Source organism: Dermacentor silvarum, chromosome 3, assembly GCF_013339745.2.
Source record: "Dermacentor silvarum isolate Dsil-2018 chromosome 3, BIME_Dsil_1.4, whole genome shotgun sequence".
Classification (NCBI taxonomy): Eukaryota; Metazoa; Arthropoda; class Arachnida; order Ixodida; family Ixodidae; genus Dermacentor; species Dermacentor silvarum.
Genome location: NC_051156.1, coordinates 231,185,526 through 231,206,872, shown reverse-complemented (window position 1 = coordinate 231,206,872; position 21,347 = coordinate 231,185,526). Strand labels below are relative to the sequence as shown.

Here is a 21,347-nt window from a genome sequence, read left to right as displayed (position 1 = left end):
AGACACGACAGACGCGGACGAGCGCTCGTCCGCGTCTGTCATATCTTCTTCGTGTGTATGTGTACTTATTTGCGGTGTAAATACGATGGATGACCACCGATGTCTGGGCTAAAGCCCGGCCGTCAAGGTAAAAAATTTCGCTGTAGGTTTCCAAGAATTCGGCGGAGGTCAGCAGCTTGTCCAGGTAGACGGCCAGGTGCAATCATCTTGCTAAGTTCGTTTGTGATTAGAGTAGATGAATCGGAGGTTCCTGTATAGGGCTACGAAATTGTTGCGTCAAAAGCCAATATCTCACAATCGTTGATAGGCATAATGTCGCCCAAAGACATGCCCCTGGGAACAATTTGATGCGAGCAGTTAAAATTAAGCAGCAGGAGCGAAGTCTGATTGCCTGTAATAGTGAGCATGGTATGGAGAACGGCCAAATTCTTTTCAAGCAGTATGTCAGCGGAGGGATATAGCACATAGACGCCATCAGGAACAGATAGAAACGACATAAGAATGATGTACGTAGTGGCTTGAGGCGACAAGCGGATATCTTCGGCAGACTGGTTGACTATTGCAGTCGTGGGGTAGCTCAAGCTGAATGACACTAGACGCGCAGTCAAAGAGGGCTGAATGGGACGACAAAAAGTCTAAGCCGAGTATAACGTCGTAGGGGCATTGTTCCAAAACGGCAAACGGCACAGTGGTTAGGCGCCACGCAATGCTAATGCGAGCAGTGCACATACCAAGCACGGTAGGCGTTCCTCCGTCGGCGACGCGGAAGGGGCGTGATGCAGCGGGTTTGAGAACTTTGTTCAGGCGTCGGCGCAACATGGGCACTCATTGCGGATATGTGCGCGCCAGGGTCAATGAGTGGTGGGACACTGACGCCATCGACTACAACGTCCATGAAGTTCTGTTTGGTCGGCAAAGTAATCAGAGAGTTTTGCGGTCGAGTCGTCAATGCAGCGTCACCTCTGGAGCTGCACGCTTAGTTTTCCGGAGACAGGCGTCGGCACTTGTAGGGATCGAGGTGCCTTCCCGCTCGTCGTCCCTCAGCTCGCGCGTTGTGCTTAGCTCGATCTCCGGGAACCGCCACCGTAACGGCAACATGGCGGACACGGCTAGCGCGCCGGAGCTAATTTCCCGTGCAAACCGTGTTTCTCCCCCTCCCTACCCCTGGGATTGAGTTGCCGCACGATAACACGTCACCGGGCTTCCCGAGTGGCGGCCCCCGGGTGCCTTCTCCACCCGAGCTCTCTTCCGCTGAGCGCTTCCTCGCCGCAGCAGATGCTCACAGGCCCGCAACGAGTTGGTGACGTGGAACTTTTGCTCTCGCGACTCCTCGTTATTGCGCTTGGTGGACCGCTACCCGCTTAGCCCTAGCGCAGCGGGGACTCGATCGGTCTTGCGGTGAGCCTTTGCCCGTAAGCGGCGTGACTGTCGCACTGTGCTGTATCTTGGGTGAATGAACCCGTGTCCGTTGGCGAACTGACTCCGGAACCTTCTCTGGGCCGTGTCGGAGAGTCGACGAATCCTGCTGTAGCGCCTTTGTGCGTTGCACAAAGAGTGGAGGAGCGTCGTGTCCTTTCCCAACCGTCGCTCGTAGGGTGAGCCTTGTGCAAACCCATCTCCACAGACTGCATCGGGGACGGTGGACGACGAGCCTGCGGCGATAGGGACGATGGTCGATAAGCTGGTGGCGAACTGGACTGGTGACGTCGGAATGACGACGAGGGACTGCTCCAAGCGGCACGAGCGTCATTGTTTGGCTGTTGCAGTTCAAATAGAGGCTGGTAACGACGCTGGCTCTGGTCAGGTTGATCATAACTGTCGAATGGCGGTCGTCGAGGGTAGGAGACAGTTCGATTATTACAATGGCGAGCAATGTGACCGATACGCTGGCGTGCAAAACAGTCCCTCAGAACAAGTCCCTTAGATTGGCCCATCGTCTGCGGTTCGCTACTCGGCCAGATTTCGGTAGCCTGCCGGATACCACTGAGCAGTGGATGGAAAAGGACCATTGGACAGCTGGCAAGGGGCAACGGCACATACAGAATTAACTCCACGATTAGCGCGGACTATTTCCTGCACAAATGGCACTGTAGGCAAGTTGTTTGGCTCACTGGGGCGGGAAAAAGGGGCTGCAGGAGCCATGGCTTCAAGTTCTCGACCCACTATTCGCGTCAGATCGTTTGCTGATGACGGTCGTTGCATTCCAAGCCTGTCGTCACAAGAGGATGTCGCAACTGTGTTCGGGAGCCGTGCGAAGGGCGTTGCAGTGTGGCGGCTTTTGGCCTGCTCAAAGCGCTGACACTCTTTTATGATGTCTTGTACTGTCTCACAATTTTTGTACATGAGCAGGTTGAACACATCGTCAGCGATCCCTTTCTGTACATGGCCGACATTGTCTAACTCAGCCATATCGCGGTCGGCCTTGAGGCACAGAGCCAGGAAGTCCCGGATGTAAGAGACGTATGATTCTGTGGACGTTTGGACGCGCGTCGCTAGTTCTTTCTTAGCGGCACTCTCCCGCCCGGCGGGACGGCCGAACAAGTCCCTCAGCTTCTGCTTGTAGGTGTCCCAGTCGTTAAGCTCTTCTTCATGGTTGTCATACCACACCTTCGCCGTGCCTTGTAGGTAGAACACCAAGTTAGCCAGCGTAATCGTCGGATACCATTTGTTCGGGGCACTTACACGCTCATACGTGGCGATCCAGTCTTCTACGTCAAAGTGGTCGGTGCCGCAGAACGTTCCTGGATCCGCGGCTGAGCCAGGACAACCGTCGGGTTGTAGGTATTGATGTGGGCCGCGCCATTTCGGGTCCTGTTTCGTCCGTCATGTTGTCCAGTCCGAGGCGTCGACCACTGCGGAGCTCCGTTGTTGTCTCTCGGGGTTACCCGCACCGCTCACCAATTTGTTACGATGCGGAAGTCACAGGTATATTTACATATATATATATATATATATATATATATATATATATATATATATATATATATATGTTATTACATATTACACAAACACACACACACACACACACATTATATATATATTGTAGTGAAGACGAATGCCCGGTGCTGCAGCCACATCGCCAGTCATCCGGGAAGCGCGAGCTCGAGATTACCTGAGCTGCTCTGGTTGAGACTACGCTGCAAACGCTGCCCGCTGCTCTCTTGTCCTGTGTTCGCATTAGATTCTGGTGGAGGCGGTGTTGCGGTTTCCCCCAACCTGAAATTACGCACCCGAACTCTGCCGTCCGTCATGCATGACGACCCCAACCCGACATCCCCACCGGTTACTCCAGCCATCGTATGTGCCGGTGCCCAGCGTCAGCGGGATCCTAACATCTTTAGCGGCACCTATGAGAAAGACGTTGAAGATTGGCTGGAATCGTGTGAACGCGCCAGCAACACTAACAAACGTGACGACACCCACAAGCTCAAGAACGCAATGTTCTATCTATCGGGCGTCGCCAAGCTGTGGTTTCGAAACCACGAAGCCGATCTCCGCACGTGGGCTCGCTTCAAAACCAGCATCGCAGACGTTTTCGGCCGCCCTGGCGTGCGCAAGCTTCACGCTGAACAACGCCTACGCAGCCCATCCCAGCAAACTGGTGAAACGTTCACCAGCTACATAGAAGACATCGTCGACCTCTGCCGGCGTGTCAACCCGACGATGGCGGAGGTGGACAAGGTACGTCACATCATGAAGGGCATTTCCGACGATGCCTTTCATATGCTGCTGTCAAAAAGCCCTGACACAGTTTCTCAGGTCATTGAGCTTTGCCAGAGTTTTGAAGAGCTCTGCAGGCAGCGTCTTCTCACACGGCGCCCACCTGTGTCCGACGAAAGCCTCGCGAGCGTGGCCGTGGCTCCTGACATGGACTCCCTGCTTTGCCAGATTAAAGAGTTCGTCCGCGCTGAGGTCGCTCGCCAGCTTTCGCTGTTGTCCTCAGCCACGTCACCACCTTCGCCTTTACCGGTCAACCTTCGCCAGGTCATCCAAGAGCAAGTTTGCGCAGCTCTCCCTTCTGCCCGCGAGACTCCACCGGTGCCGACTCCCGTTGCTTTTCCCGAGGTGACAGCACCTCTTAGCTATGCCGAGGCTCTCGCACGGCACCACCTCAGACCTTTGCGCCATTCCCATCAGCGGTGCCACTGCGTCCAGCCCCTCACTTCGTTCAGCCGCGGTACCCACACAGCAGTGGACAATGGCGCACTCCTGACAACCGCCCAATATGTTTTGCGTGTGGTCTCATCATCATCATCATCATCATCATCATCATCATCATCATCATCATCATCATCATCATCATCATCATCATCATCATCATCAGCAGCAGCAGCAGCAGCAGCAGCAGCAGCAGCAGCAGCAGCAGCAGCAGCAGCAGCAGCCTATATTTTATGTCCACTGCAGGGCGAAGGCCTCTCCCTGCGATCTCCAATTACCCCTGTCTTGCGCTAGCGTATTCCAACTTGCGCCTGCAAGTTTCCTAACTTCATCATCCCATCTGGTTTTCTGCCGACCTCGACTGCGCTTCCCTTCTCTTGGTATCCATTCTGTAACCCTAATGGTCCACCGGTTATCCATCCTACGCATTACGCGTGTGGTCTACCTGGCCACATTTCCAGGTAGACCACACGGAAGACGAACGGAACTTGTCGAGAAGGCGTAGAAGCTGGGCGCGTTGGGAAACAGTCAACGTGTCGGTGATGGAGCTATGTAGAACATCGGGCGAAGTCGGCTCCTGCGCGGGGTTACAGGTCATTCCGGCGACCTCGTGAGTGGCGATGGAACCAGTTGGCATGTCAATGATGGCAGCAGGGTCGACACACTGGACGCGGCCAACTCACTCCCCACGAAGCAAAGTGAGAGGACAGGACAAGCGGTTGGAGACGAGCAGTCTGCTGACGCCGGCATGAACGTTCAAAACAGCGAAAGGCAGCGGGGAACATTTGCGACGAGCGCAAATGGCGGATGGCGTAAAGAGTGCGCTGGCATCAATATATATATACAAGATAAACGACACATAAACAAGATGGCTGTCGAGACCGATTCCACCTCCACACGTAAAATCGTCTTCTTCTGACTGGCGCCAAGCTCGGTTGCGCCGTAACAACGTCTTGATTCCCCGGATTTGATGTTTAGCCTACTTACTGTGCAAGAAAAACTCGAATATATAAAAACACCATGACACGATGCCAATTTGTCTTTGTCATCCAGATCTATATATCTTTGATTTGCGGCCTAGTTTAGGTACTGCACAGGTTGTTTCCGCACAATCGGCACTCTATCATATAACTGTACAGATCTACGGTGCCATTGCGGCAAGCAGTAATTGATTGTAATTGGAGAACTCATACGACATATTTGCCAACAATGTGAAGCAACCTTCCTCGTACTGCCTTCAGCCATGTTCCCCACCATAAAGTGATAAACAGAGATGAGGCTAGGATAAAACACGGAAAAAGACATTTAGAGGTACGATAAAATAGCCACTAAAATGTTTCTAGACTTCTAGTTCGTGCTTATACGGCGTGATCATATCTAAGATTTATGGAATTAAAAAAAAAAAGACCGCCTGTGGAAGATAGCGGGGAAGAAGAAGGCGCCGAGTAGAGCGGACGTGATTCATCGGCTCCTGCTTTCATCAATGTTTTCGACCTGATTTCCGAATAGGAACCACGACAACTGTGTATTTATCGACGCAGCAGGTCGCAAGGAACCTACCGATATCGGAATTTTATCGGTAGGTGGACTTTTCACCATTTTGTGAGTTTGTGATCTTTCGACCACGGCGAGGCGACGCGGTTAGGCCTAGGCCTAACCCCGGTGAAGTGGGGCGGGGTGCCCGAAGTAGAGATGGTTGAAGGGGTGGAAATCACCCACGAAGAAGCGAATCGGCCAGGATGGACCACGGCGTTAAGAAGGAACAACAAGAAGACTCGACTTGAGGCCTCCGCCACATCGGGCAATGCAGCATGTTTTGGCGGGAGGGGCAACAGCCGCACCACCGCTCCACAGGACGTAGCCAAACGCCTCGCGGCCGCTTCAACGCTTCCTCGACTCCCGAGGGACACTATACGCATCATTATCAGACCGAGGGATGGCCTGAATGTAACAAAGGTCAGTCAAATACGTTTCGCGCAAGCCCTGGCTATGGCGGCAGCCTTGGCTCCGGCGGAAACGTAGGACGATATCATCTGCCCCAACACAGCTCAGAATATCTTTGTGGTTTGCACGCCGCACAAGAAGAACGCAGATGCCTACGCAGTGATTCAACAAGTTCGGCTGAGCGAAGGAACGTACAAGGTGCCGGCTTACATAGCCGCCCCAGACAACACGTGCAAGGGAGTCATACGGGGAGTCGACGCCGATATCAACGACGCCCAACTCGAAACGATGATCGTTAATCACCGAAACCTTGGGGCCCTGGAGGCTCGAAGAATCAAGCCCACTACCACGGTTGTCGTGCTGTTCGACGGCATGAAAGTGCCAAACTACGTGGTCTGTGGCGCCAGGATGTTTCGCTACACGTTATACAGACGGCAAACGGATGTTGGTTACGGGTGTGGAGGCCTCGGCCATAGAGCGGATGTTTGCCCTAACTCAAACAAGACGGTATGCCGAAGCTGCGGAACAACATCTCCAGTGAAGGGACATCAGTGCATCCCAAAATGTTCATTATGCGGTGGACAACGTCCTACAGCGGACAAAAAATGTAAGGAGCGTTTCCAAGTGCCCTACATTGTCAGACAAAGGAGGCGGCGGCGCCGAAGCAATTCCAGCGTGTCAAGTGCGCCAAGCAGGGGCGCTCCGTCACACCAGCTGCTCGTCGACGCAGTCTCTCCAGGGGGCGCTCCCGTTCCTGGGGGTGCTCCAACTCCCAGGTGCGGATCCAGGAGGAGCGTACCTGGGCGGATCGAGTCAAGCCAAGACAACGACACCGAAAAAGGTAACGCAGGTAGCATTGCCAGAGCAAAGGTAGGACTCGAAGGTCGCTTTTCTCTTACAAGAAAATGCTCGTCTAAAGACGGAAATGCAGCAAATGAGGGCCGACTTCGATGCTTTTCGAAAGGCGAAGGCCCAACAAAATGTTAGTCTTCAGAAACCTTCCACCGAGAAGCAAGGGTCGCAGGCTAACAAGACCACACACAAGGCCCTTCCTCCGCAGGACGAGTCGGATTCCACGGACACCGAATCTAGTCATGAAATTATTGAGAATATACAGATAATTATTGAGAATGAAACAGATAATGGAGAGTATCAGCATGCTCAACCTGAGAATGGGGGTGGTCGAAACAAAGCTAGCCATCGTGGGTACACCAAACGCCACGAACTAGTGTTCAGTACGGACCATGTCGGCCACGGATGATAGTAGCGCCCCTAGGGAGCTCCTAATGTAATACAGGCACCATGGCGGCGAATACTAATGAATTGGTAGTTTGGCAGTGGAATTGCGCCAGTTTCCAGAGACGCAAGGCTCCACTACAACAGTATATTAAAACACAAGCGGTCAAACCGTATGTATTATTATTATTATTACAAGTGTCACGAACCACTTGGGGAAGTCAGCGTTCGCGACTAGCAGCGAGAGGCAGCACAGCCGATTGAGCACTCAAACAAGGTTTATCTCCCTCGTCGTCGTTCTCCCTCTCATAGCCACATCCCCACTGCTCCTCATTTCACAGTACAGTTATCTCCCCCGTAGAAAAGGAAGCCGTCCCGGCGACCTAGGGGTAGGACAACACAGGCGGATCATAGTATGGCTTGAGACGCTGGACATGCACAATGTCGCGTCCTCGACGGCGATGATCCAAAGACAGCTCGAGGGGTTCCACGATATAGTTGAGTGGAGACGTTTGGTTGATCACGCGGTATGGGCCCTGATACTACGACGCGAGTTTCGGTGACAGTCCAGGGGTAGGGGCTGGAACCCAAAGCCACACTAGCGAGCCAGGAGAATAGGATGCAGTAGCATGGGAAGTTTCTCGAAGGTGCTTTTGGCCCTGTTGGTCTTCTGACGTAAATAGACGGGATAGCTTGCGACACTCTTCTGCGTGTGCAGCAGCTTCAGAAAAGGTAGTGGCTTCCGTGGTGTCAGGGCGGTACGGAAGGATAGTATCCATTGTGGAAAAAGGTTCGCGTCCGTCCAGGAGAAAGAAGGACGAAAATCCCGTGGTAGTCTGCGTGGCGCTATTGTAAGCGTAGGTGATAAGTGGTAGAACATGGTCCCATTTGCTTTGGTTGGATGCAACGTACATGGCCAGCATGTCACCAAGAGTTCGATTAAAGCGCTCAGTCATGCCATTAGTCTGCGGATGGTATGCAGTAGTGGTGCGATGAATGATGCGGCATTCTTTGAGGAGAGCCTCGATGACTTCGGAGAGAAAGACGCGGCCTCTGTCACTGAGTAATTCCCTGGGAGCTCCGTGGCGAAGGATGATGTGGTACAGGAAAAACCAGACGACGTCACGTGCAGAAGCGCTGGACAAATGGGGAAGTTTCCGCATAGCGCGTAAGATGGTAGATTGCCACGATCACCCAGCGGTTGCCGTCTGATGTGGTTGGCAGAGGTCTGTAAATGTCGATACCTACTCGATCAAAAGCACGTGCTGGGCAAGGCAAAGGCTGCAAGGGAGCGGTTGAACGACAAGAGGGATCTTTGCGGCGTTGGCAAACGAGACAGGAGCGGACCTATTGACGGATGAATCGATACATCCCTCGCCAGTAGTAACGAAGGCGTAGACGTGCGTATGTCTTTAGTACACCTGCGTGTGCGCACTGGGGCTCGTCGTGGAACGCTGCACAAATATCCGAACGGAGATGCCGAGGGATGACAAGCACCTATTTGCGGCCGTCCGGGAGGTAGTTACGACGGTACACGAGCCCATCGCCAATGGAGAAGTGATGTGCTTGGCGAAGTAATGCGCGATTGGTAGTGGTTGTCAATGGGGTGGACAAAAAACTAAGCATTGACATAATCCATGGGTCTTTCTTCTGCTCCAGAAGAATATCCGTGGCAGCAAGGGAAGACTCGGACAATGGGGCCTTCGGGGAGGTAACCTCGTCTGTTAGTGGCGAACGAGACAAGGCTTCCGCATCCTAGTGTATTCGGCCAGAACGGTACAGCACTCGAATGTCGTACTCCTGCAGTCGAAGCGCTCACCGAGCAAGACGACCGGGTGATTCTTTTAAGGACGACAGCCAGCAAAGCGAATGGTGATCAGTTATCACGTCAAATGGGCGGCCATAGAGATATGGGCGGAATTTGGTTATGGCCAAAATTATAGCCAGGCATTCTTGTTGAGTTACAGAGTAGTTCGATTCAGGTTTAGTGAGTGCCCGACTGGCGAAGGCGACGACGTACTCATCGAAGCCAGCCTTTCTCTGAGCGAGAACGGCACCGAGGCCGACGCCACTCGCATTCGTGTGTATTTCTGTTGGAGCACTTGGGTCGAAATGGCGCAGGATTGGTGGAGACGTCAAGAGAAGACGAAGCTTCGTGAATGCGGCATCGCAATTCGATGACCAGGTCGAAAGGTGGTGGTCACCACGAAGAAGCTGCGTTAAAGGTGCTATTATGGTGGCGAAATTGCGGATGAAGCGGCGGAAGTATGACGCTAACCCTATGAAGCTGCGCAGGTCTTTCAAGGTGTTTCAGATTTTCAGATTCAGATTTTATTAGTTCCAAAAAAGTTGTTGCAACATCAATAATATACAGACAAGGGTCCCAAAGTGAAAGAACTGTAGTGGGACCCTTGGTAAATGATACAACGTGGTGATATCTATACACAGCAGATGAACGCTATTATCATACAACATCGACAGATTAAATACATTATTAGACAATTCAATTCAATTCGAAAGAACATGGTAAGAAAGAAACGCGAGAACAAGCATGGATGAAAACAACATGGATGAAACCTAAGAAGTGACATGTGAGAGAAAAGTTTTAAGATACACCGCCAGGATCGTAGTATAGTTATCGCAGGAAATGACACTTAAGTAACTTTTTGAATATTTCAAGAGAAGAGCATGATTTAATAGTTGATGGTAATTCATTCCAAAGAGAAATAGCTGTGAATGCAGATGTTTTTTTGCCGTAATTTGTATGAACCATGGGTAACAAGAAATTGTTATTAGCCGCAAATCTGGTTGCATTTTTATTCTGCAAAAGGTCAACTGCAATGAAAGGAAACGTAAGGTTATTATGAAGCAACTTGTGGAGTAAGACAACTATGTTAAACTGGAACAAATTATTAACAGGCAATATACTGTACAAGCGAAGTAACGCTGAAGCATTGGATTGCATAGTACTAGAAGTGATAATGCGTATTGACTGATTTTGGATGTGTTGAATTGATGATAAGTGACAAGCGTACGTGTTGCCCCATGAAACAATACCGTAATTAATGTGACTATGAATGAAAGCAAAATACAACGCTAGTAGAGCCTCACGAGAGAAAAAAGGACGAGCTTTGATTAATGCGCGCATACCAAACGCAGTCTTCAGCTTGAGATGTTGGAAGTGACAGCGAAATGTAAGGTTAGAGTCAAGATGAATCCCAAGAAAAGTAACATCGGTGCAAGCGGGAATTGAATGAATTCCAAGCTTTAGTTCAGGAATAAAGGTTAAGGACCTCTGAGCACTTTTAAACAACATATATTTAGTTTTTAGAGGATTCAGAACCAAGTAATTGTTACTACACCATTTCATAATGTTACTCAATGCAATATTTAACTTTGAAGTAAGAGCAGTAATACATTTATCAGATGAAGATATGGTTGTGTCATCTGCGTATAAAACGCAATGATCGTAGTTGTAGGAGCTAAGAGAATCCGGAAGATCATTAATATATAGAACGAAAAGGAAAGGACCTAAAACTGAGCCCTGTGGTACACCCTGGTTAATACATTTTGTTACAGAAAAGGTATTTGCTACATGTACTGTATATTGCCGGTCAAGTAAGTAACTTTGCAAGAATGTTAGCGCAGGACCGGTTATACCATAAGACTCAAGTTTATTAAACAGGACCCGATGGTTAACCGTGTCGAACGCTTTAGTAAAGTCTAAAAAAACAGATCCGACCAAGTTTCCCGAATCGATACATTTTTTTATGTAGTCAGTTAGAGACAGTACAGCTAAATTAGTGGAACTTCCAGGGCGGAAACCAAATTGGTTTTTTTTATCAAGTTAAACTTTGTTAAGTAGTCGTTAAGACGTTTAACAAATAATTTCTCAATTAGTTTACTAAGGCAGGAAAGAATTGCAATCGGTCGGTAATTAGTAACCGTTTGTTTATCGCCTTTTTTAAAAACAGGAATTATCTTAGCGTTTTTTTTAATGAAGGGAACGAGCCGTGTTTAAAGATTAGGTTGATAATATTACAGAGCGTGTCGGAAACTAAATGTCCCACCAGTTTTAAATGCCTTACACAAATTTTATCTAAGCCAGGCCCTGTATTTTTAAGATTAGCAATCGTGGAAAACACTTCATTTGGTGTAACTGGTAAGAGGAAGAATGATTGTGTCGTACGGTTTAAAGTATTTAAAGTATTATACAACGGCGCATGTATGTCGTTATTAGTATAAACCGAAGAAAAATAGTCCGAGAAAGCATCAGCAATTTCGTTGGGTTCAGAAAGAGTGAGACTATTGTAATTTATTTTGGTTATAGAAGCATCAACAGATGACTTGTTAAGAAAAGAGTTCAATAGCTGCCACTGTTTTTTGGGGTTATTCTTATTCTGTTCAAATTTATTTTCGTAGTACTTTTTTTTCGCCTGTTTAAGTAAAACGTTCAATAAATTACAGTACCTCTTATATCGTTTAGCCAGTCCAGTATTAAAGGGCTGATGTTTAGTTTTTTTGTACATGTTTTCCTTCTTCCTCAGACTTTCTAAAAGACCATCCGTCATCCATGGGTTCTGCGGATATTTATATTTTTTCCCACATTTCACAGTGCGTGTGTTAGTTGAGACGGCCAACAAGAATAAGGAGCAAAACTTATTCAGTGCTTCTTCGGGATCAAACGTGGTATTAATTGGTAACCAATCAGTTTTACTGATGGTTTCAACAAAGGTATCTGCACTAAATACAGAAGTATAGTAGCTAGTATTGTCCTTATCTATTTCCTTGTTAAATGTAAGAAAAATTGGAAAATGATCGGTTATATTAGTATCAACAACCCCGGGAAAAGGCGATGGTGATATGTTAGATAACACGTGATCAATGAGCGTACCGCTCCCACTAGAAGCTAATCTAGTTGGACAGTGAATGAGTGATTCGAAACCATATCCAGTAAAGCAGTCAGTGTAAATTGTGCACGAATTGGAATCAGTATCAAGTAAGTTAATGTTGACATCACCTACAATCAGAACATCCTTATTTTCAAAAGTTAGCTTTGACAATACGACGTCAAGACAAAGCAAGAAATCGTTAAGGGAAGATGACGGTGAGCGATAAATGTAACCAAGAATCAAGTTCTTGTTATTGTGATTAAGGAATGACCGGTCGACCTCTATCCACACTGACTCACAATGATTCACGTTAACTGCCAGATCAAATCTACGCGTGTAGGTGACATCTTGTGAAATAAAAATGGCGGCACCACCATGACTGTCAGTTGGATGGTGGCAATACTCTGCTTGATAAGATAGAAAACCACTCAGATTGTTGTCGGCTTCAGAAAGCCAAGTCTCCGATATGCAGATGAAAGTGAGGGCATGCTGAAGTGAGGCGATGAAGTTAGTAATTGCATCTATGTTCTTACGAAGACTACGAGCATTGAAGTGAATGAGCGATCGTTTTTTTTTTACGGTAAGACGAGATTTTACGTCAACGTGGGAGAGCAAGGCCATGAAAAAAGAAAGGGAGAAAAGCAAGAAAAAAAATTACAATGCATCACGTGAAGATTCGAAGGTCGGATTCAGTGATAATGCGATAGACCCTGCTGTCATCAGTTTTGCGGGCTTTTATCTGGCAGTTTTCTGTCCATAAGTACTTCCACTTATTTTCTTTTTTGAGTGCCAGCGCCTTCGAGAACACCTTGTTGTCAATGGTTAAGTGGTCGTTCACATAGATTGGCATGTTAGTGCCACCAGTGAAACCAATGTGGTCAGTGCGAAGCCTAGCCCTTCGCGCCTTCCTGATGAACTCATTTTTCTTATCACGTGAGCAGAAGCGAGCAATGATGCTCTTTTCATTTGATCTAGAGGCAACACGGTGTGCCGTGTCGATATCAGTGGTTAATATAGGGAGTTCGATAGCATCGCCAATTCGCTTCAGAATGGCTCCGCAATCTTCACCCTGCGATGTAGGGATTCTCTTAATTTCCACATTATTCATTCTCGAATATTGCTCTAGATCAGCCACTCTTTTTTCTAGTGCTTCATTACGTGACAGGAGCGCCTTGTTTGAGGTTACTAGTTCTTCCTGTTTTAGTTTCATCGTGTCCAGTTCTTTGCTCATGAACTGAACACTTTCGCAGAGCGAAACATGCTCACCTAGTCCTAAGTTTTCCAACTTGATGTTAATCCGTGCCACCAAATCATCGATCAGCGTGTCCAACTTATCATTCAGCAATGCCTCAAGAGATGCAATTTTTTTCTCCAATTCCGCTGTAGTAGGCATAGCGGAATATACACACTACAAACAGTAAAACGAGACGTTTGGGCAGCAGTTGCGGCAGAGTAAACCTTAAATAGTGTACAGAAGAAATCAACCAACCTGGTGACAAGAATAAATTGTCTTAGAAGGGGGACATGCCACCGCAACTGCTGCTGCCAAATTGAGTCAGTGCTGTTGATGCGTCCTTATATGGTCCTCGTTGAAGTCACGTGCAGTCCGCGCAGACGCAGCAGGCAGTACAGGGTCCAGACGCTTGAATGCCCTCGCAATGAGTGCAAGCGCACGTGGAAGTTATATCCCACGGTGGCCACTGACGACGCAGGAACCAAGGACGAGCACGTGTTTGGTCATGCAAACGGGGCAACAGCTTGTAGTTTCGCCGTATCAGGGAGTACACCTTCCTCAGACGCGACATGGCCAAGGATGACCAGCTGCCGGGCGGCGAAGCGACACTTGGTCAAGTTAAGCTGGAGGCCAGCATCGGCGACGCATTTGAGGACGCATTCAAGTCGAAGTAAGTGGGAACTTAAGTCCGGTTAAAAGATAACGATGTCGTCCAGATAACACAGGCGTATCTGCCATTTCAGGCCGCGCAAGATGTTGTCCATCATTCTTTCAAATGTGGCAGGCGCGTTACACAGACCAAAATGCATCACTTTGAATTCAAATAAACCGTCAGGTGTGATGAAGGCCGTTTTTGGACGGTCTTACTCAGTCACTGGCACCTGCCAGTACCCGGATCCTAAGTTCAAAGGTGAGAAGAATTCGGCGCCTTGGAGGCAGTCTAGCGCGTCGTCAACACGGGGTAGGGGATAAACGTCCTTGCGGGTGATCTTATTGAGGCGCCGGTAGTTACGCAAATGCGAATTGTGCCATCTTTCTTTTTGACAAGCACTACAGGAGAAGCCCAGGGACCGTGTTAAGGTTGTATGACACCGCGTTGGAGCATGTCTCCAACGTGCTCAGCGATGACGCCACGCTCCGTGGCGGATACACGATACGGCCTGTGGCGTAAAGGCGCATAGTTGTCGGTGTCGACGTGATGGACCACAGTGGAAGTACGGCCTAAGTGAGATTGTTGCAGGTCGAATGACGTGCGAAAGCAGTCAAGGAGATCGACGATCTGGGCGTGCTGACCTGGAGTGAGGTTGGGATCAATACACCGGGAAAATGTTGGGTCACACGGTGGCGTCGGAGGAGAAACTAGAAGGGCCATAGCGTCAACCTGAGGAGAAGCCGGGTCGTCAGGCACATCATAAAGCAAGGTTGTCTCGATTGCGTCAGCATAACCAAGACACTCATCCTGGAGCATTCTAGCAGGGCAAGGAAACAGGTTCGAAACATAAAGTGCGGTGGAACCTTGTCTAATGGCAAGAAGGGCAACAGGAAGCAAGAATGGATGACGGCGAGCAACAAGTTTAGACGGCGTGAAAAGAACTGTGGAGTCGGAAAACCCAACGCAGGAAACGGGTACAAGTGCGGCAGAGTATGGAGGAATCTCCGTGTCGGCGGCGACGAACACACGAGCGGAAGCGTCAGCAGTATCTTCAAACACGTTGGTGCGGAATGGCGACAGAGCGAGTTCAGCACGGGCACAATCGATAACGGCATAAGATAACAGAAAGTCCCATCCTAAAATCATGGCATGGGAGCAGCGGGGCAGAATAGCGAACTCAACACGGTATAAAGTGTTGCTTATAACAACACGCACGGTAGACTTCACTAAGGGTTCAATCGGTGCAGCGCTTGCTGTACGTAATGAAACGGCAAAATATGGCGTCGCGACTTTTCTTAGTTGAAGACGAAGCTGATCCGAAATCGTTGATATTGCTGCTCCTGTGTCTTGTTACGAATGGTGATGGTCCGAGGGTCCACGAAGGCTGCATGTGTGGTGCCGTGCCAGGTGCCAAGAGGAGGAGATATCCAGGGAGATTAGAAAACTGTTTTATATACACTGTACATGGTATCTTACAGGATGGGCTCCATGATATTGGAGCCGTCTACGTGCTAACATCTTTGCATGTGGTAGCGTTTACATCTCCGAGCGTTCTACATGGTCGAGCGTGCTCTACATCGTCAAGCGTGCTCTACATGGTCAAGCCTCCAGCGTCCTTCACAACACTCAAGTCCCCTGTTTTATCCCTTTCGTTTCCCTCTTTCACTCGACGAGGGAACACACTGTAGTTCTTTTAGCCAATCAGCATCTTGGATCAGGTGGCCATATCCCGCACGTGATGTGTCGTCGTTTCCCGCCGGGCTCCGCCTCCAATCTTGTTAGGTCGCCCCCGAACACAGGCAGCGGTTGACACCTTGGGAACCGAACGTTGATGTCGTTCCCCCGGGATTGCCAGACACGGGCCCCTTTCAAGATTCGCCTCTCCATAGCGGTCAGTTCGCGGAACCAGGTAGGGCGGTGGCTGTCTCGAAAGGCAGCAGTCGGCGTAGCGTCGTCGTGGTTCGGGCGGCGCTGGTAATTCACGGGACCGCACCAAGGGGCGACGCCGCCGTTTAGCCACGCATGAGGTAGCCCGGAGACCAACTGCTAATCCCTCAGTCCCAGGTGACAATTCTCGGCCGCGAGAAAGGGCGCCAGGTTGGCGCGTCTGAGTCGGCGCCGGCCTCCTTTGTCCCAAGGGACCGCCAGACACAACAGTCTACAAGCGCATGAACGGCAATGTCTTCTGCATAAACTTCAAGGATGTTCTCAGGAAATAAATTAGGTCTTGAGGAGTTAGTTGAAATCGCAGTTCTTGCCTCCGGAACTGCGTTCCTTAGTTTTCCTCTCGGATAGTTTCAGGTCGACGGACAAGCGGCGACAGAGAACGCCGACGGGGCGACGGAGACCGACGGGTATTGAAGGTTCGGGAAGCAGAAGGTGAGGCTTCGAAGTGCTGAGCGGCAGTAGCGGAACGGAACGGAGAGTCGAAACCGTTGCTTTGTGCCCTCGGTGAATCCGAAGGATACCATCCGCCCTGGCGGCAAAACCGTGCTACATGCCCCGGCAGCGCAAATAGAAATACGCGCCCCGGCAGGCCGCATGAATAACAGATAGGGCGGTTGTCATGGGTGCGCCATGCATTGAGAACAGCGGGATGAGTCGGATGGAGATATTGGCGAGGTGGGCGCACGGGCTGCTGTGGCGGCCAGTAGCTGCTTGTAGGTGCATATGTTGCAGCTACTCGCGGAGGGGAGGGAAAGTCGCTGGTAGGTGTGGATTGAATAGCTGCCGACGGAGGCCTTGGATTTGCGACAACGGCAGCGTACGTAAGTAGAACAGGCTTAGGAGGCGGTTGATGAGCAAGTGGTACGGCGCTAGTGACTTGGTCTTGTATCACCTGACAGGTATCGGGAGACAAGGGCGACTCTGACGCTTGACTGGCTGGCAGAAGCTGGCAATTTGTCACGATGAGAATGGGCGTATTGTCGTTGGGCATGCACCCAACCAAACATGTCTATCACGAACGTGTCTATCACGAACGCCAACGAGCCAGCTGCGGAAGAAGACGACGCTTGAGCCGGTGCTGATAGTTTTTTTCTACACGCGGACACGATCCCGAGACACGATCCTGTTGTTTCACTTAATTTTTACAGCTTCGCTGTAAAAATTGTTGTAAATTTTACAGCGCATTTTTACGGCGAGTTTGATGGCGCGTTTCCCCAAACTGCTGTAATCCTGGAAATTCATTCCAAGTGGATACGCTTTGCAATTTCACGGGCTACAATTTGTAATTTGCAATATGTGCCCTAAACAGCGATTTTTTTTTAAGTAGCGGAACAAGTGTTTCGATTTCTCGTGCAAGTAATATCCGCCTCTCTGAATAATCGACCTCAAGGATTAATGTTAACTTCAACAGGCTATTTCTAGGAATATCGTAACACTTAAAGGTGATCACACTGTATATTGAATAGGCACACAAGCACGTAAGGAAAATGGGCATTTTGCCTTAAGTTTGGGTCTTCACTTATTGGTGAGAAGAAAAGGCTGTACTAGGTGTCTATTCATCTTACCTGAATTGCTATTTTTCTGTTCAGCTGCCCGACTTCACGCTGATATTTTTGGTGGAATTCTTGGCCGTACTTCCTTGCTTGTAACCACATTTTAACTCTAAGTGCAAGTGAATGTAGTTTAAATAAAGACGTTCTTGTCCGAGAATGAACGCACATCCACCGTACTCACTTAAGCACATCCTGATACCGATATTGAACATAGGGGAAGGTGAACGATAAATAAGCGAGAAGATCATTTCATCAATGCATCAGATAATGTTTTGCAGGAAGCAGCGAAAATAAATTCCAGACTAAATCGCACCTTCAAAAATAAACTGACTCAGCCACTTCTTTGAGAAAAGCCCAAAGTTCTCCTGGCAGCTCTTTCGCATTCGATGACACAACAATGATTAATAGGCACTAAACTAAACGATGTTCCAACATTTCACGTAAAAACAAGTTTCAGTCTTCACGAAAGAAAAACAAGTAAGAAGCAAGTCACCTGACAAGGAAGTGAGTATGACCCGGGCCAGAACGTTCAAGTGGCATCAAAAGTTTATCACACCTCATACGCTCGAAATGAACTAGTCAAGAACTGCTTGCATATGCATATTTTGCAACCGTAGGGATGAGCAACGCAATACCTGAAGAAAGTACATGAGACGGGCCACAAGAAATATATTTCAAACTTCAGCACGATTAAATATGAACAGATGCCATGAACTAATTTTGCCACGCATCTCTTTGACTTATGCTGACCAGTGAGAGTTGCTATTTGCGGTATTGAGAGAAAAGTGCGTCCAGATACCCAAGGCCCTGCTGCCATTGAATTCCTGCAATACGAGATAGCATCGTGTACGCTTGGCCGAACCAAATACCCAAACTTAAATAACGGTGGTCTTGGACACCTTACAAAACACCGGTCTGTTGGCAAAGACAACTTCTACACTCTTGATGTCCATGCAGGAATAGGTGATGTTATAGGCATGTGCGAGCATACAAACCTCATCAGATCCCAGACTGAAGTCATAAAAGTTATGGCCTTGTAGGATACGCCTGGATAATGGTTCTAAATAAAAGCAAACCCGCCTTTTATATCTACGGGGCGATCATTTCTAAGTTGTATGGAACTCTTAAAAATCGCCTGTAGCGGATATCATAATCATAATCCTTGATTTGGATTGTTCAAAGAGGAGGACATTACTTTCACGAAAAATCGAAACTCATATTCAACTAATTAACAAAAAAGACGCTAATTAACTTCATAAAAAATTACTTTACTGCACACACTACTACTTACGAATTGTAGCCGGTGAACTTGTCAGGCGTATACACTTGGAAGATGTTGAATTAGCGATGAGAAAGGTCCAAACTCAGTATACTGTAGTCATGGGCGACTTCAATGCAAAAGTGGGGGAAAAGCAGGCAGGTGAACAAGCACTTGGCAACTACGGCATCGATTCTAGCAGCACTAGAGGAGAGATTTTGATAGAATTCGCGGACAGGAATTGGCTCTAAATAATGAATATCATCTTCAAGAAGCGTAGCAACAGAAAGTGGACCTGGAAAATCCCTAATGGAGAAACAAGAAATGAAACAGATTTCATACTCCCTGCCGATCCCAGTATAGTGCAGGATGTAGAAGTGTTAGGTAAGGTAAAGTGCACTGATGATAGGTTAGTGAGATCTAGGATTTCTCTCAATTTGAAGAGATAAAGAGTAAAATTAGTCAAGAAGAAACAGGCCAACTTAGATGCAGTAAGGGTAGAAGCAGACCAATTCAGGCTGGTGCTCTTTGACGCACAGCCTAGTCAAAGGAAATATTCGGTTTTCCAGTTACTCTATAGAGAGCCCTTTGACGCACAGGTCCCACGATGACTACGTGCTGCATTCTAGAAACGCATACCAGCGGCAGAATGAGTAAATACGTTGCTCGCCTGTTTACATGACCAAGACTTCGACTGCATATCTTCGACTGTGTTAGCATGGTATAGAGTAGTTAAGGTGTTTCATAGAAAATGTAGGTATACTTTTGCTCGCCTGGTTACATGATCACGACGATTCTCGAGCTTCTTTGTTAACCTCCAAGTTTCTGCACCATATGTTAGCACCGGTAGAATGCAATGATTGTACACATTTCTTTTCAACGACAGTGGTAAGCTCCCAGTCAGGATTTGGCAATGCCTGTCGTATGCACTCCAATCCAGTTTTATTCTTCTGTAAATTTTCTTCTCATGATCAGGGTCTCCTGTGAGTAATTAACCTAGAGAAAGATACTCCTTTACAGACTGTAGAGGCTGACTGGTGATCCTGAATTCTTATTCCCTTGCCAGGCAATTGAACATTATTATTATTATTATTATTATTTGTCTTCTGCATATTGACCTTCAACCCCACTCTTACACTTTCTCTGTTAAGTTCCTCAATCATTTGTTGTAATTCATACCAATTGTTGCTGACCAGGACAATGTCATTTGCAAACCGAAGGTTGCTGAGATATTCGCCGTTGGTCCTCACTAATAACCCTTCCCAAAGCCTTTATATAGCAAACCTAATCACATGCGCCACCTGGATTCGCCAAAACTAGACAATCAAATTGCCACCACCAACACAAAGTGTGCACACTATCTTTCAGTGGCGAAAAAAATTTCACACGACAGGGAAAAGCTGATCCTCAAGGATATTTTATAAAGAGATCAACAGCAAAACCGAAAAAAAGAACAAAATAGAAAGCTAACAAAAACAAACAGACAGTAAAAACGAAAGAAACAAAAACAATTGACAAAAAAGTTGCCTGTTGAAGGAAGCTTCAATTTCGACTTTCTGTCGTTCTATGAAATAAAATTGGTAGTCTGCGCTCTGTCCTGTTCTCTTGCGCAGCACGTTTGCGCAACATCTTGTGCAGCATCTTGCGCAGCATGTTTATAATTCTAGTCTGAACCAACTACTCTGCAAGAAAGCATTCTCAAATTGTTTTCACATATTGCCTTTGCTGCTACGAATGTGTAAAGTCATGTAGGGGGAAACGTTATCTTCGCTCACCCTCAGGCTTATACAGATTTTTGTGCTCTTTGCAGGTACACCCTTCAGCAAAAGTGTATCGACCAAGGCTTCCGTGAAAGAAGAAAACAAGTCAAATTCTTTTCAATATCCTGTAATAGAGTACGAATTCCACCATGCGAACATCGTAGTGTACTTCGACTGTGTATCTTCGACTGCATATGTTCGACTGTGTAACCATGGTATAGAATCTTTATTAAGGTGTTTCATAGAAAATGTGTGTATACTTTTGCTCGCCTGTTTACATGACCACGAAGTTGTGCATTATCCCGCTATTTGAAAATCGGGCTCTATGATTAAATGTGCAGAAGTTACTCTTGACCATGTAGAATTTAAGGTGTTCCTAAATGTTTTGACTACCGTGGTGTGCTTTTACTACATGTGCTCCTCGCTAGAGCTTGCGCTGTTGCATTCTATTTGCGTGTCGTGCCCTGTAGCATGATATGTAAATAAATGCTTCCGTTCTTCCCACTTGCTTGACCTCTTAAAATGGAAGTGTATGAAAAATGAGCATGGGTTGTCCTGGATTGACCCAGGAAGTTACTAAAAGCAAAATGCGCGAAAAACTTCTAAAAGAAACACCGCCCAAGCACTCCGTAAAGATGGTTAACCAGCGAAGCTGAAAAGTGCGGCCCCGGTATTTAGGTGTGGGCTAATCCCGACGCTCTATTGAAGCGTTT

At 48.0% G+C, this 21,347-nt stretch overlaps 1 protein-coding gene across 1 annotated transcript in view; it reads left to right on the top strand.

Moving 5' to 3' along the window:
- The window catches only part of LOC119446856 (acidic phospholipase A2 PA4), a 179,463-nt gene extending 158,334 nt beyond the window's left edge, over positions 1-21,129 (top strand). Inside the window, exon 3 of the mRNA XM_037711433.2 lies at positions 20,685-21,129. The gene's annotated coding sequence lies outside the window, so the exon portion shown is untranslated. The remainder of the gene's footprint in view (positions 1-20,684) is intronic.
- The last annotated feature ends 218 nt before the right edge of the window (positions 21,130-21,347 follow it).